Genomic DNA, 15,815 nt, shown 5'->3' with positions numbered 1-15,815 from the left:
AGAAGATAACTAGTGAAGGCCCATTCATAGATGTGTATCCTGCTGTGATGGTTTTGAGATGAGGTGTTGGTGGCTCATCACCATTTCAATGCCCATCAAAAACACTAACATACCAGTTAAACTTTAAGTGCTAAAGAAAGGTTTTAGTTCACAATACTGGAATTTAAAGTCCTGTAAAGCTGTCATTGTGAACTTATCGTATTATTATATTATTTATTATGTGCCTTTCACTTCATGCACACTCTTTGTGCACTGTGACAATGCTGCATGCCAGTGTGTGTAGTATATGTTATAGACTGTAGTCATTAAAAACAAACATCTTTGAATGGGGTCTAGATTAGATAATGCTAAAATACACTTACAAACACAGGTGTTTCATCCATCACTAAAAACTATTCATTTTGAACACAATGGAACACATTACAAAACAAGATATTTGGTGTTCAAATCCATTACCTATCATAATAGCATGAAAAGATTCAGAGAACCTTGAGAAATACATAAAAGAGACAAGGCTAAAAACCAAAAATGAATGGCCATGACCTTTGACCCATAAAGCTGCACTGCATTCAATACCAACATGACTGAAGGATATCACAAAATGAGCTTGGGGACACTAAAAACCACTGACAGTGGACACAGTTTATCACTGTATCTATAAATGCAAATTAAGACTTAACTATGCAAAGTGAAAGCCAGATATCAACAAAATCCAGAAACACTGCCAACTTCCCCGGACCTGAGCTCATCTGTCACGTCACAGTGAATATTAAGACAAGTTATAATTGTGTTCACATTATAGCCTTTATTTTAAAAAGCTACAATGGCAACATTTCTGGTGCCAATTTACTAAACAATGAGAAGCTTTACTGAATAGATACATTTTTGTATTAGATATTTTTCTCTTTACAAAATGCACCTTTCTATTTCTTTTTCATTAATCTATGGTGGAGTGTGAATATCACTCTGTCCTATCAAAAAGGGAACTTGTGTCATTATGTACCAGCCAACTTGGGACCACCGTCGCTTTTATTCTATATGTGGCCCTTTTTCTGTAATGTTGATCAACAAAGAAAATGCATTCTTATGCATATAAATTGAAAGCACGCACATACATTGTAAAAAAGAGATCCTGTGCTTGTAATAACTCTTAATGGGAATTTCCAGTAAAAGTCTGATAATAAATCTATTTTTATGATTAATCAGCAAATACTGTTGCTGACCTTTTATATCGTTTTTGGTCCTTTCTAAAACCCTTCATTGTAAAGGTGAACATCTAAAGTAGGAATTCCAGTATGTTTTTTCCATGGCCAAGGGATCAGCCAGTATGTGTGATATCTCTGATCTAGACACTAGAGAAAGAAGTCTCAGACTTGCAATGTCATGAAGTATAAAGTCTGGAGCTGCTCCTTCTGCTCATCGAGAGCCTAATTTTGGGGGACCAACAGAATGTTTGTTATCCCTTAAACCCAAATGAACTTTATTATATTGGTGTTGTCAGTTCTGTAACAAGAAAATGTTCCCATACATACTTATAACATTGTTCTGGCTGTTCTCAGTGTCATCTAGAAAATCTTTCACAATTTCATATCAATGGAGCAACTCTACACTTTATATCACATGACATCCACAAGCACTCCAGTTTTTTGGATATGGGATGAGTTGCCCATGTTTACTAATGTTTTAGACTGCCTTAGATCATAGAAATAATATGTATGTATTTTAGAAATTGGCATAATTTCCCATTAATACAGTATCAAGCCATAAAAAGGTTAAGCCAGCCACTAAAGTTGAGCCTTTATATTCTGTTACACAAACATACTAACAAATCATATTTGAAGAAGAAATGTAACATTATTCAGATGAGATTTTTTTCACAAGTATTATTAAATATGTTTGTATGTGCTTTACATGGTTGAGTGTGAACGTCACTCCGTGCTATCTAAGAAGGAACTTGTGACATTATGTACCAGCCAACAGTGGACTCATGTCATTATATCCTACTCAAGGGTGGACCTTCTTCTGTAATGTGCACCAACAAACAAGTTGCATTTCTTTAAGTACAGACTGAGAACACAAGTATATTGAAAACTTGATTGACATTCACTACTTGTGAAAACTGGTCAGGTAAGTATTTTGGAAATTGAACAATTTTAAAGGTCAAGTCAAAGTTTGATGTTACATAATTTTAATTTAAAACTCCTTTTTTAGTTTTCTTTCAAAAGGAAATGGAGTGTGGACATTTTTTTTTCTTTTTAGAGTGCAAAGTTCAAAGAGTACAAACAGAAGTCGACTTATGAAGGCCCATTCATAGATGTGTATCCTGTTGTGATGGTTTTGAGATGAGTTGTTGGTGGCTCATCACCATTTCAATGCCCATCAAAACACTAACATACCAGTTAAACTTTAAGTGCTAAAGAAAAGTTTCAGTTTACAATACTGGAATGTAAAGTCCTGTAAAGCTGAGTGTCATTGTGAACTTATCGTAACATTTATTATGTGCTTTCACTTCACGCACACTCTCTGTGCACTGTGACAATGCTGCATGCCAGTGTGTAGTATGTGTTACAGACTGTAGTCATTAAAAAACAAACATCTTTGAATGGGGTCTAGATTAGATAATGCTAAAATACACTAACAAACAGGTGTTTCATCCATCACTGAAAAACTATTGTGAACACAAAGGATACATTACAAAACAAGATATTTGCTGTTCAAATCCATTAACTATCTGCCATAATAGCATGAAAAGATTTAGAGAACCTTGAGAAATGAATGGCCATGACCTTTGACCCATAAAGCTGCACTGCATTAAATACCAACATGATATCACAAAATGAGCTTGGGGACACTGAAAACCACTGACAGTGAACACAGTTCATCACTGCATCTATAAATGCAATTTAAGACTCTACTATGCTAAGTGAAAGCCAGATTCAACAAAATCCAGAAACGCCACTGACTTCTCTGGACCTGAGCTCATCTGTCATGTCACAGTTTGATTTCTTTCTTTTGGAAGCAAACAGCTTTTAAGGTCTAGTCACAGACTTGTGTTAAATCATTTTATAGTGATTAATTAATTAAAATAAATATATTATTTATTAAAATAAGTAATTATATTGCTGATCATTTTATGTATAATGTTACTCGTTTATAGATTTATTTTTCTGAATTTTTGGTGATACATTGGTAGTTACAATTGGTCTGGTCTAAATATACATATATATATATATATATATATATATATATATATATATATATATATATATATATATAAAACAAAGACAACAATAAAGTTATTAACAGTAAATAGTAAGATAAAACTGAATTCACAGGATTATGGGAGCCTTCTTTAAAAGATATACTTTGCTTTGGCAAGTATTATTTCTGTAATATTTATTATCACAAAAAATGTTGATATATTGCAAGCAATAGAGTTTACATACCCATTTTTAAAGATACAAATGAAGTTTTAGTGAAAAAGAAGCACTCTATAGGTGAGAGAACCAGGATAAACCAGTTTGACTGCAGTATATGGATGTCCCCCCTTTGATATGCAGACGTCGCTCAAGGCTTCAGGTCCCCTCTTGGCAATTTCTTTAAAAAATTGTAAAAATCACATTTGCAGTAATATTGTGAAAGAAGACCTCAAAAGTAAATTTTCAATTCTAGTTTTGTATTTTTAAAATGACTGCTAATAAAGGTTCCCTCTTGGATAGTACACTTAGATAGTCCCCTATTATTCATGTTCGCATGTATGTGTGTGTGTGTGTGTGTGTGGAGGAGGGTGTGGAGTATGTCCTCAGGCAAACTGCATGGTCTACCACAGATGTAGTCCAATAACAAGTCTCCATGAGTCATGACTTTGAGGCGCTGACACTGTCACCACAGCTTTGCTGACACAAGCTGGGGCTTCACAGTTGTGCCTGAACCATCTCAAGAGCTGACTGGACCTCAACAGGCTTGGTCTGGGTTCAGTTGACTTCCTAATGTTTTGTCCCAGTTAAGGTTATGCGTACAAAATGTCATTTTCCACCGCAAGAGGTCTCAATCGAAATGATATCAAAAGATGAAGCACAGCTGTCATGGAAGTCATTGTATATCACTTAGGATTTCTTCAGCGTTCATTGTTCAGGAGGTTTTTAATAGGAACCAAATTATTCCCAAAGGTCTTACCCTCTCAAAACAGACAGAGATGGTGATAAAAACCTGTAAAAAAAACTGATTAAAGGAGTGTCAAATTATTATTTTTTTGCTTTTAACTTGTCAAAGAAGGGGTGCTTAGCTCCTACTTTATGTGTGCTCTCCTTTTTTCTTTAATATCTTAAGATCCAGATGTTTTTAACATGAACCAAATTATTTATAGAGGTCTCCCCCTCTCCAAAACAGAAGGACCAGATGATTAAAACTTATTAAAAAAAAAACACTGTTCATCAGTGAAAAAAAAAAAAAAAGTGTTTCTCATATGCTGTTTGACACATCAGAGGCTAGAGCTCAGCTTGTTTCTTGGATAACACAAGTTTCAGAGGACCAATAACTAAACTTATTCATCAGGTTAATGTAGTTCATATAACTGAAGTTTAGGACGCTTCTCTCCCACTGATCCAAATCACCTGCACCTGTGCCTCACCAATTCAGTTCTTACACTCCCCCCCCAAAACCTGTTCTTCTACTCTTTCCTACTCAGCAGCGCTGACAGTGGGCTGGCCATGAGCGCTGTTGCCTCACATCTGATGTTCCTGGCTATGGACCAGGGGGGACTAAGCAGCACAAGCTGAACGAGATGTGTCCCCCACTCAGGGTGTCAAAGTCTCAACCCCCTCCGGGTTCTCACGTACTCCAGCCTGTACACAACTCCATACGAAGTGTCCATCATCACGAATGTGACCCACTTCATCCCCTCTCAAATGAGGCTTATAACTGGATAGTCAATTTTTTTAAAGCTTCAGGTGGACTACCACAACTCTGACGCATGTGCAAAGGGGACATGACGCCACTGACAAATAACACATAAAGTTGCATTTATTACATTACAAAAAATATGTTATATGTTGAAGCTTCTAGTCAAAAACATTATTGAAAAATCTGATTGTAGGTTTTATTTTTGTTCAAGAAAGCCTGGCAACCCTTTACAAAATATTGTTGCTTTCGACCCTCCAGCATCTTTAGGTTATGCTGAGTGCTATATCATTAGCAACTGGACTTGCTTAAGTTTCTTGAAGACCTTTCACTTCTCTTAGTGGCTTCTTCAGTTTGGAAGAACTGAGCTGAGAGGTGAAACATCTTCAAGAAACTCAAAAAAGTCCAGTTGCCTATGAAATAGCAGTTAAAAATGTGACCTGGATGACTGAGAATCTTCACCGACCTCTTTAGGGGATGGAACTTGTCAGGAGTTAGTCTCACAACCAAAGTATAAGCCCACAACTCCCCTATAGAACAGAGCAGACAAAACAGACTGAAGCAGATCGGTAAGGATCGGGAGGTTGAAATACCATAAAAATTACTTGACACCGGGGTGAGCCAGTGATCTCTGGTTTGCTTGTAAATACACACTCCTGCTCAATCTTCTCAGCAAGGCAGTTTCATGCCTAAACTTGTAGTGCTGAGTTATTTTATAAACAAATGTACAGACATCAGTCAGATGTGATCTGAGAGACATTCTCAGGTACATTAGGTTAATGAAAGCTCTCAGCTCTTCCATCATAGTATGAAATCAAACATGCACAGGCAGACAGTACTTCTTGTCCTTTTTTTTTTTTTTTTTGCACCCAGAGAGCACAGACCTCCACCATGGCCAAATGTCCTGTCTGGTTAAGGATGCAATAAACAGCATATATATATATATATATATATATATATATATATATATATATATATATATATATATATATATATATATATATATATATATATATATATATATATATATATATATATATATATATATATATATATATATATATATATGGATTTATTTTCTATGTGCATGTGTTGGTACATATGCAAAGTAAAGATACAGTGAAGTAATGGGGTCCTGAGCAGAGAATAAAGTCATGCTTCCTGTGGGTGTTCCTCCATGGTATTGGAATGGAATCCTAACCCTTGCCCCCATGTTGCCCCGATGAGTGTTATCTAACTCTGTTTAAATAAAGAGAAGAGCCAGCATCAGGGCGAGGCTGACCTGACTTGGACTGAGAGCTGTTCCTCTTACAAGCCTTCCTCTGGCTAACATCAGGTCGCAGGAGAATAAAGCAGATGAGATGTGACTGAGGCTCACTCAGCTACGGGAGATCAGAGACTGCTCTGCGCTCACCTTCACAGAGACACAGTTAACCCATAAAATCCTGGATCAGGCTATTGCACTGGATGGGCAGACCTTGTTTAGAGCCAACAGGACACAAAACTGCAAATTCAAACAATTAAAATTGCAAATTCAAACTGCAGGAATTGTATGATGTCATCAGCAGCAACATGCCCGAGCAACCAGAGGAAACTTTCATAGTAGCTGGTGATTTTAATCAACTCATCCTTCAACTACAGATGTAGCAAGATGAAGGACACGTTTTAATTTAAGTTTTTAAACTTTGTTTAAAAAATGGCCAATGAACCTACCTTGCAATTTGTATTAACTGTCAGGTCCGTCAGTGTTGTCAGCACTGAATTACTAACCAGGGACATTTCGGCTCAGTCACCTCCATATTGCTTGTAATGTTGTTAACATAAGTAAAAAAAAAAAAAAAATGTGAACCTGTCCTGTGATTTGGATCCTCTCAAAATATAATGGCATTGGTCTTGGCGCATGTTACATTGGTCCTTCAAATGTATTAAAAAAAAAAAAAGGGCCAGTAGGTTTCCTGCAATCTTGCTGACCAACAGACAAACCAAACCAAAAACATCACCTCCTTGGTGGAACGAATAAGTGATCAGTAATATAGTATAAATTTTGTTTGCATTTATCAGATAGGTGTTATGTATATGTACAAAGTATTTGCCTAGTAATGTCCTGCCAAACTAAAAATGTAAGCTTTTGCATAGCAGTTGGGAGCAGTGTGTTTGTCTGCTGTCAGTTGGGTGCATTACCCTCCCAATGTGCCTGTGAAGAAGTCTGCTGTGTTTGTTTTCAGATACCTTCTTGAAAACATATGTCACACCCATTTGACCTGCTGAAAATGCAGAACCCCTCAAAAAGTCAAACTTGCCAGAGATATGTTGGCCCAAGTCTGTTACCAGCCTGTTTGCCATCAAATTGCAACAGCCAAAGATGACAGCCAAAGAAGGCTGAAGAACTGACAATCACACCGTGTACAATGATCACAATCACCAAGAGATCTGCTGCTTTCCAAGCCAACCAAAGGCTGCAGCTACAAACAATGTGTGCTTTTCCTGTACTCAGAGGAATGAAGGAATATGTCACCACCCAGTGCAACAATGGGGCACATTGATGTGTTTGTAATAGCTTTTGGACAACAACTGAAGTTTCTGGGACAGAGGGATGAAATAAAATGACCAGATCTATCATTTACAACTGAATATACCACATTATTTCTCTATCAATATATATCATTTCATCAATTGAGTTATGACCATAGATTTTGATATATCATGTATGCATTATTTCACATAAGTGTCCTATGGGTGAATATAGACTTTATTCAATAACATAATACTGATAAAAAGGCATGTCCTTGGCTGACTTGCTCTGAACTTTCTGTTCGTTTGTGTCAGACAGATTGACTGTGCTTGAGTCACCTGTTTTGATTCTTCTGTATTGTGATATACAGCAACAATATTTCAAGTTTTTTTTGAAGGAGGAATCTACAGACCCATCAGGGTATGTGAGAGAGATTTTTGTCTTAAATACTGTAAAATCTGATAAGTTGATCTCACTTAAACTAATCCTGGAAACCAATTTCCTTGAAAAACTGAGGTAAATATAAGTTTTAATTTTAATTAAGGTTTATTTTATATACAATTGTTAAGTTTAAATCAAGAGCTTCATTCACTTAATTTTGTGAAGTTGTTTAAATGATAAGTGAAATTATCTTATGTTTAAGTGTTAACAACTTCAGTAAACCAAGTTAGTCTGACTTAACTTTATCATCACAAAGTGGATTTTGCCAATGATGAAGTTCGGAGATCTGCAAATTATGTTTTGTTAACCTGAAAATGCAAATGTGACTCGTTTGCAACCTGCAGAATACAGATATATAGCACAGTAAATTTGCTTTACTGAAGTTGATAAAACCAGTCGATTGAATTTTCATTTTTAAGCTTTTTTTTTTTTAGCTTTTTAAGCTATTAAGTGGACATAAATAAAGACTAATAGTTGCTTTTACTGACATTTTTCAAGGCAATTTGTTTACAGATTTACTGTTAGTTTACAGTAAAATGTGCTTGTCAGATGTTTGTGCTGGAGTTAGATTTTGAATACATACATGCTTTTCCTATTTCCTTTAAAGGTGTTCTTTAATACACCTGTATATGATCAGACTTTTCAAATTTGCTGGACCATATCCAGTTACAAGTCTGAGGTAAGACCTACAATCCTCTCAAGTCCACACAAACATAAAATGCTTGATACATTTTGATCACTTCTGTGTCTCTACATTGAAACATGACTAATCTCCTTAATGTTTTATAGATTGCACTGCTGACAGAACTCCTAAGGCTTCAGCAGAAAAAACAGATCCCATCTGCTGTGACTGCTGAAGACCTGATGAGCTTGATTTTAGAATACAATGAAAATACTCTCTGAGAATGGTGAGTTACTAATATCGCTCCCATGATCTAGAGAGTAACTGTTAAAATAAAACTTATTTTTGTTTCTGTTTAAAGCCTTTGGGAGTTTGAACTGAAGGATTTCGATGAGGAGGATGCCAGACCGCTGCTGACACTGGTGAGACAAAAGTACTGAGAAGTCTTAGAGCAGTGTGCAGTGCAAAGATACTCAACTTTCTTGTTGGGGCTACTTAAAAAAAAAAAAAAAGGCTGGAGGTCAGGAGCACCTCAGCCCACATATGTTTCTAGGACTGCAGAACATTGCTTTGATTTTAGGACACATCTAAGATTTGAGGAGATGATTTTACTGCAGATCTTAGGACATTTCTCAGATCTTTGTACATTGCTCTGATTTTCGGAAGTTTCTTGGATTGTTGGACATTTAGTATGTTTCTAAAAATTTACATTGTTAGGATTTAAGGACATTCCTAGGATTTAAGAATATTTCTCAGATTTTAGGACGTTTTTTTTAGGAATTTGGGATGTGTCATGGATTTCAGGACATTGGGCTTAGCTAGGATGTCTATCAGAGGTGCGGGGGGTCCTCCACTGGCACTTCATGATAAACAAGATCTATATTTATGCTTTTTACGCAGTCTGACACTTTATGTATACTAAAAGTACAAAAACAAGTCCCAGTGTGAATAAGTGTAATTCCTTGTTTCTGGTATGGGCAGTAAATGTCAGCATTGAAATATGGGGCATTGAGTTTGAAGCACAGATGCTCCTCACTCCCTAGAGGCTATACCTCCTTCTTTTCAGTGAGTTATATTTGACACATATTTATCTGCAGATATATTGCAGTGGTTTTAATGTCCATGTGATATTCTGAGGGGTTATTAAATATTATGTTAATGACTGTAACCTGCAGAACCACACAGTATGCCAGAATCCTGAAATAAGGCAGAAGGAGGCTACCACCTCCCGACTACTCAATCCAAGACAGGTGGTGATTGAGATGGTTCCCAGAGTCCCGCAGGGCTTCTGGGTGCTTCCTCCTCACTCTCTCTTAAACATGCCTTCCAAGCAACTAACCAAAATGTCTGTTTCTGTCACAAAGGCTGTTTTGTCTCCGATTCTCTCACCAATGCGAAACGTCATGTCGTGAAGATGACATAGTCCTTTGCATCCTCACCAAGATCAGACAGATGCACCCATGTGATGTTCTGGTTAACAGAATTTTTACAGATTTTTTTTTTATTTTTACATTTTTACGCTAGTTCTGCTGAATGAGATTGTTGTAGTCGCATTGGGACAGAGATGTGGGTTGTTTCAAACACAGAGCCCTGAAGTGCTGGCTCATCTGACACCCCCTGTTGAACCTGCTCCCGCCATTCCAGTCCAGGAGAAGTTAAATCTGGCTGCAGCCGAAAAGCTGCCAAACACCATTCCAGTGACAAACTCTGTTGTGGGCTCAACCAAACCAGCTTCTCTGACACCCTCTACCGAACCTCCATCTTTTTCAGATGTTGAGGCCAGGGAGAATGTTGATGGTGAAGCCACCACTCTCTGCTGCTGTTGCTTCTCCGACAACCTGATTTACCTCAATCCATTGCCAATGTTGAGGCTGGGGTGGATGTAGACAACAAACCTTGCCTTGACATTGACCCAAAGAAGCTGGAAGCCAGAGTCAAAGCACTTTAAACAGTTTATTTAACACACAGACGAAACTATGAGGTGGAGTGGACACAAATGGCACGGAGGGTAAACAGGGATCTTGAGTCCGGGGAATGAGCCAGCAGGAACAGGTGGAGGTAATGAGTGGTGATGAAGCCAGGAGGAACAGCAAGCAACACACTGGTAGCAATCTGGAGAAGTGGAGAAGCATTGAGTCCAAAGGCAAAAAGTCACAAAACACTAGAGTCCAAAAATCATAACAAGCAAAAGCACGAGAGATCACTGAGAGTTTTGGCCAGTGATTACCACTAGTGAGCAGAACAATCTGGCACTGGAGAAGTGGGAAGACCAGGTATATGAAGCTGCCTTGATTGCAGTGAGATGCAGGACAGGTGAGCTCCTCTGGGTCCAGCGGGAAAAGGTGGCCATGCCTCCACACACACACACACAAACGCACACAGAGAGAACAGGGACAAGGGGAGTGGAAAACACAAAAGACAGGAAAAACACAGGCAAAAACAAAGAACTACAAAATGTCACGGCCAGGGCCATGACACTTTGCTGTGGTTCCGTCCTAGACAACTACTGCTTGCCATCCATTCATTGCTGCTGCTGCTGTTGGTCAGGGAGGATTCGGAAGACAAACCCTGATTTGACATTGAACCAGAACCCACCAATGTGGTTTCACCATCTCCGACGCCCCCTGCTGAACCTTGATTTGTTACTGACTTTGAGGTAAGGGAGGATGAAAATGATGAGCCCTGCCTAGAGAAGGACCCAAATCCCTCCAGAGAACCAGCCTCTGATGTGCCTCCTCTTCCACCGGCTCCACTGACCTCCTCCTGATGAACCTGTCATCGTCACTGCAGTGCAGGGCAGCTCTGCCACCAGCCTGGCTGAAACAAATCAGCCGACCTTCAGTCGAGTGACAAGCTCTGGTGAGGTGCTACCTCCACCGGCTCCTCAGATGTCCCCTACTGAACCTTGCAGTGCTGATGTCCAAGACAGAAAGGACACACATGAGAGGCCAAGCCTGGAAGAGCGTCCAAAAATGATCACAGAACCAGCCTCTGTTCTTCCACCTCCATTGGCTCCTGTGACCCCTCCTCTTGAACCTGTGCTCATTGTTCTAGTGCACCAAGAGGTCAGAGGTCAGAGAGCGCAGGGCTCCCTCTGCATGCTCTTACAATCACTTTGCTGCTGCTTTGGAGCCACTGACTCAGACATCGAGTCTTAAATATAATAAATAATTCAAACTCAGAAATGAGATATTGTTGGTCAAGTGTCAAATTGTTGAACTGCTCTGTTCAAAGGCATGTATGCATTTTGAACATTAGATTTTTGTTTTTTTAAATTTTCAATTTAAATGTTTAAGTGCATTACATAATCGTCAGGTTTTGCGTTGTAATTATTTTTCTTTAACACCATCTACATGGTGCAAATCCAAAAATGCAGGTACACAATACAATTTTAACTGCAAACTGTGATTCAGTCGTCACTGATGTTATTACCCATAACAAATTACAGAGACAGGCTGTATCTAAATTGTAGGAAAAGGGAAGTGTGCACAATGTCTATTTTTTTTTTTTTTGTAGGAAATATAGTAATACCATTAGGGAAAATAATCAGTGACAAGTAAATATGTTACATTGATTTTTTTAGCTTTAGTATAATCAGCAAAATACATGTATATGATCAATTAAAAAGTACTATAAGACCCTCTCTAGGTTACACCAGCAATTAATTACAATTAATACAGTGGTGTTTTACCAGTTAAATACTGTCTCTGTTTTCCAAATAATGAATCTAATTCTTTTTAGAAATAAAGTGTTTAGAGTAATATATAGATATTAGGTAGTTATACTGAAATGACAGTCTTGTAAAAGAAAGTTTTGTATATATAAAAAATGATGATATCAACACAGAAATTTCTATCAAAAGGAGTATAAACAAATACTGAACTAGAGGTGCAAAATAAATTATGTTCAAATACAGTACATAAATACAGTGGTAAATGTGGGAGGTTACTTTCCACCTCTGGAGCAGATGGGCCTTTTTTCCAAAACACGTCACAAGCTCTGCACCAAAAAAAAAAAGAAAAAGAAAAAGAAAAAGACATTAAGGATGAGGTCAAATTGTAGGTTTATATCCTGGACTGAAAGACAACTCTGCCTCCTCAAACACCACTGACCACCGTGCTATAAGCGAGGCGTCACACCTCCAGTTGTTGCTGTGGAGCTGTTGCAGAAGCTGTTAAGGTCTGAGTGTAATGCAAATTTTTACTAAAGCTAAATAATAAAAGCTAAATATCAACAATGAATCAGACAAACACACAGGTGATGTAATAGCTGACGTTCCTCTTGAACTCCAGGCCCATGATGTCGGGGCTGAACTACTGGAATTTGATGTTGAGCGTATTGTCCTTTTTGAGCTTGTTGCAGCTGACTAGGACATTTGGATTGTGGACTGTGCTGCAGCTCTCCAACTTCAGACATATTGTTACTGGAACAAGTCTTTGGAAATTGCCCCATAATTCAACAGTCATTGTAGTCTTCATGTCGACAAGTAGGATGGGATCAGTTCAGGGCTTTTAGCAGTAGTCTTACTTGCAGATACAGTAACGAGGAGGCAAACAAGGGTCAAAATCAGTAGACAGTCCATACAGGCAAACAAATCTGATGAGGGGCAGGCAAGGAAATCCAAAGTCCAAACAGGCAGGTAAGAAAAAACAGAATCAAAGATTTCAGGTAACAGATAAGAGGTTTAAGAAACAGGAAATCACAGTTAAGGAGCACATTGCGACTTTGATGAACTGGCAAGGTGTGTGTGTGTGTGTGTGTGTGTGTGTGTGTAGGTGTGTGTGAAGAAGTGATGGTCCTCAACTACAGAGCTGATGAGGGAAGTGGGAACAGGTGTGTCAGTGGGAGGGAATGTCAGGTGAGTGTGTGTGGGGGGGGGCTGGAAGATTTGCATTTGTTTAATTTTATATTTGTAATGTGTCCCAGAGATGACGTTGCTACAGACAGCAAAAACAACAAAGATGGAACAATCGGGTATTTTAAAAATGTGGCTTAAAACTGTACAGAAAATCAATTTATGAAAGCCTCGAGCAGACTAACACAAGTCTGATGCATCCACAGAGTACACAATGACACTGACAAATGACATGGAAAGTTCCATAAACTACATAACAAATATACATGTACTGTATACATGTATACATATATGTGTGTGTGTGTGTGTAGACTCCAGAAAGCCTTGGAAGCACATCTGGAAAACAGCGTCTGTGTGGTGGGGCACTGTGCATGTGGCCAAAAGTGACATTCCCGATCGGTGAGACTACACACCTTGAGCTGAAAAGTTGAACAGATAAGTTTTATGCACGCCCTTAAGCCATCATAAAAACATGTAACATAGCAGCAAGAAAGGAGCGCCTCACAGGCATGCTGTACCATAGGAAAACAATGGTTTTCTGGCAACGCTTTTCTAGCTACGTGTCTTGGTGTAATCGGCCCTTTAGATTGTAATTTTTCTTTATTATTGTATTACTGATTTTAGTTTTCTTTTGGGATCAGGGAAAGCCCAGCAACCTTTTGCCAAAACTCTACATAAAATAATTGCTTTCAAACCATATCCTCAAGGGTTCTTTAAGAAATGAACCTTGTCAGGAGTTTGCCTCATAACCTAAGTATGAACTATGGTGAGTCCACAACTCCCCTATAGAACAGAGCAGACAAAGCAGATTCAAGCAGGTTGGTAGGGATCGGGGGGTTGAAAGACCAGAAAAATGTCTTCACATCAGGGTAAGCCAGCAATCATTGGTTTGCTTGTAAACATACACTCCTGTGCAATCTTATCAGGTAGGTAGTTTCTTGCCTGAATCTGATATTTGATATACGAATGTGCAGACATCAGTCAGATGTGATCTGAGAAACATTCTGTGCCAAAGCAAAATGTCTCAGGTACATTGGGTTAATGAATCAGCTCCTCCATCATAGTATGAAATCCAACATGCACAGGCAGATGGTACTTCTTATCCTTTTTCTTTTGTAACTAGCTAACGAGCTCAGACCTCAACCAAGGCCAAATGCCATATCTGTTGAAGGATGCAATAAACAGCATCTGAAGCACTGATGAATCAGAAAACAATGACTTGCTATGTACATGTGTATGAACGTATACAGCTCGCTATCACTCAAAACATGTCAAATATGTTATCTCTGTCGGTGCTTTTGGTGTACAAGTATGATGCCAAAAGCCACTTTCTGCATCCAACTCGAATGTGGCTGGATGGCTCTAGATGAGAATGCATGCGGACAGGACCAGTGGTGTTGTTATTATATGCCAGTTGACAGCCGGATGGCACGGGACATATTCACACGCAACATGCATGGGCGGCGTCACTTGGGAATGTGGCTGGATGGAACCGGTCGCACAAAACGCTTAAGGACAGCATCAGATAATCACGCTGCTGGTAACAATGTAATTGTGAGGTGCCTGAGTCCGTTTAAAGAGTGGGTGGGAGTGGTCATGGATGAGTCCTACAAACACCTGACTTTGGTGCAGGCGTCCAGAGTTTGTTTGTTTTGTTTGTGGATGTTTTTTTTTTTTTTTTTTGTTTTTTTTTTTATCTCTGCACCTCACCATGGGCCTCCTTTGACTAAACCTAACCATCTGTGATTTTGTTGCTCAGTCCTAACCACTGCAATGGTTTGCGTTGGCTTCCATGTGCGTGTGAACATAAGGACCATGCTGCATCATCCTAACACCATGTGCATTTGTGACATCAAATATATAACAGCATCCTGGAGCGTAAACAGCTGACGCATTAGGATACCTAAAACATCATGAATAGACCCAGAAGGTCACTGACAGAGCGGCACCATGTGACGAGGTGGAATGATAACAAATTGACATCCGCAAAATAAAGATAATGTGGAGTAATGGTGTTCTGAGCACAGAATAAAGTCACGCTCCCTGTTAGTGTTGTAATCCGAGCGTCTCTATTACTTTTTTTGGTAGCTGTGCTAATATAATGGTTAACGCTAATAATGTTGTCCAGCCAAGGGTGTTGGAATTAGGCCATCAGGTGGCCCCGATGGGTGTGAGCTAACCTTTATTAATTGTGATGTCCATCAGCCTCTAAGCTCTGAACTGCTAACTGCCACTGTTTGGGTTCAGTCACCTCTATATTTGCTTGACAAGTTGTCAACCGAAGTGAAAAATAATTCATGTATCTGTCCTGCGATTTGAATCCGCTCCAAAAAATTTGTGGTTTCTTCCTTGGCCCATGCTACATGGCTGATCCATATCTCATGGAAATTTGGCCAGTTGTCACGTGGCGTGGCAGGACCCAAATGCAACACAGCCTCTCAGGTACAGTTTGTAATAGTCTTTATTTCACACACAAAGCAGATTAA

General features: G+C 38.8%; 2 pseudogenes; both read left to right on the top strand.

The window, feature by feature from the left end:
• LOC148188985 (uncharacterized) overlaps positions 1–10,360 on the top strand; it is a 42,153-nt pseudogene extending 31,793 nt beyond the window's left edge.
• Positions 10,361–10,508: 148 nt separating this feature from the next.
• LOC148188984 (uncharacterized) lies at positions 10,509–11,789 on the top strand (annotated as a pseudogene).
• The last annotated feature ends 4,026 nt before the right edge of the window (positions 11,790–15,815 follow it).

This window comes from Plectropomus leopardus, chromosome 8 (genome assembly GCF_026936395.1).
Source record: "Plectropomus leopardus strain MGB_pleo_1.0 chromosome 8, ASM2693639v1, whole genome shotgun sequence".
Taxonomy (NCBI): domain Eukaryota; kingdom Metazoa; phylum Chordata; class Actinopteri; order Perciformes; family Serranidae; genus Plectropomus; species Plectropomus leopardus.
The sequence above is the reverse complement of the archived record's forward strand: the minus strand, read 5'-3'. Positions and strand labels throughout refer to the sequence as shown.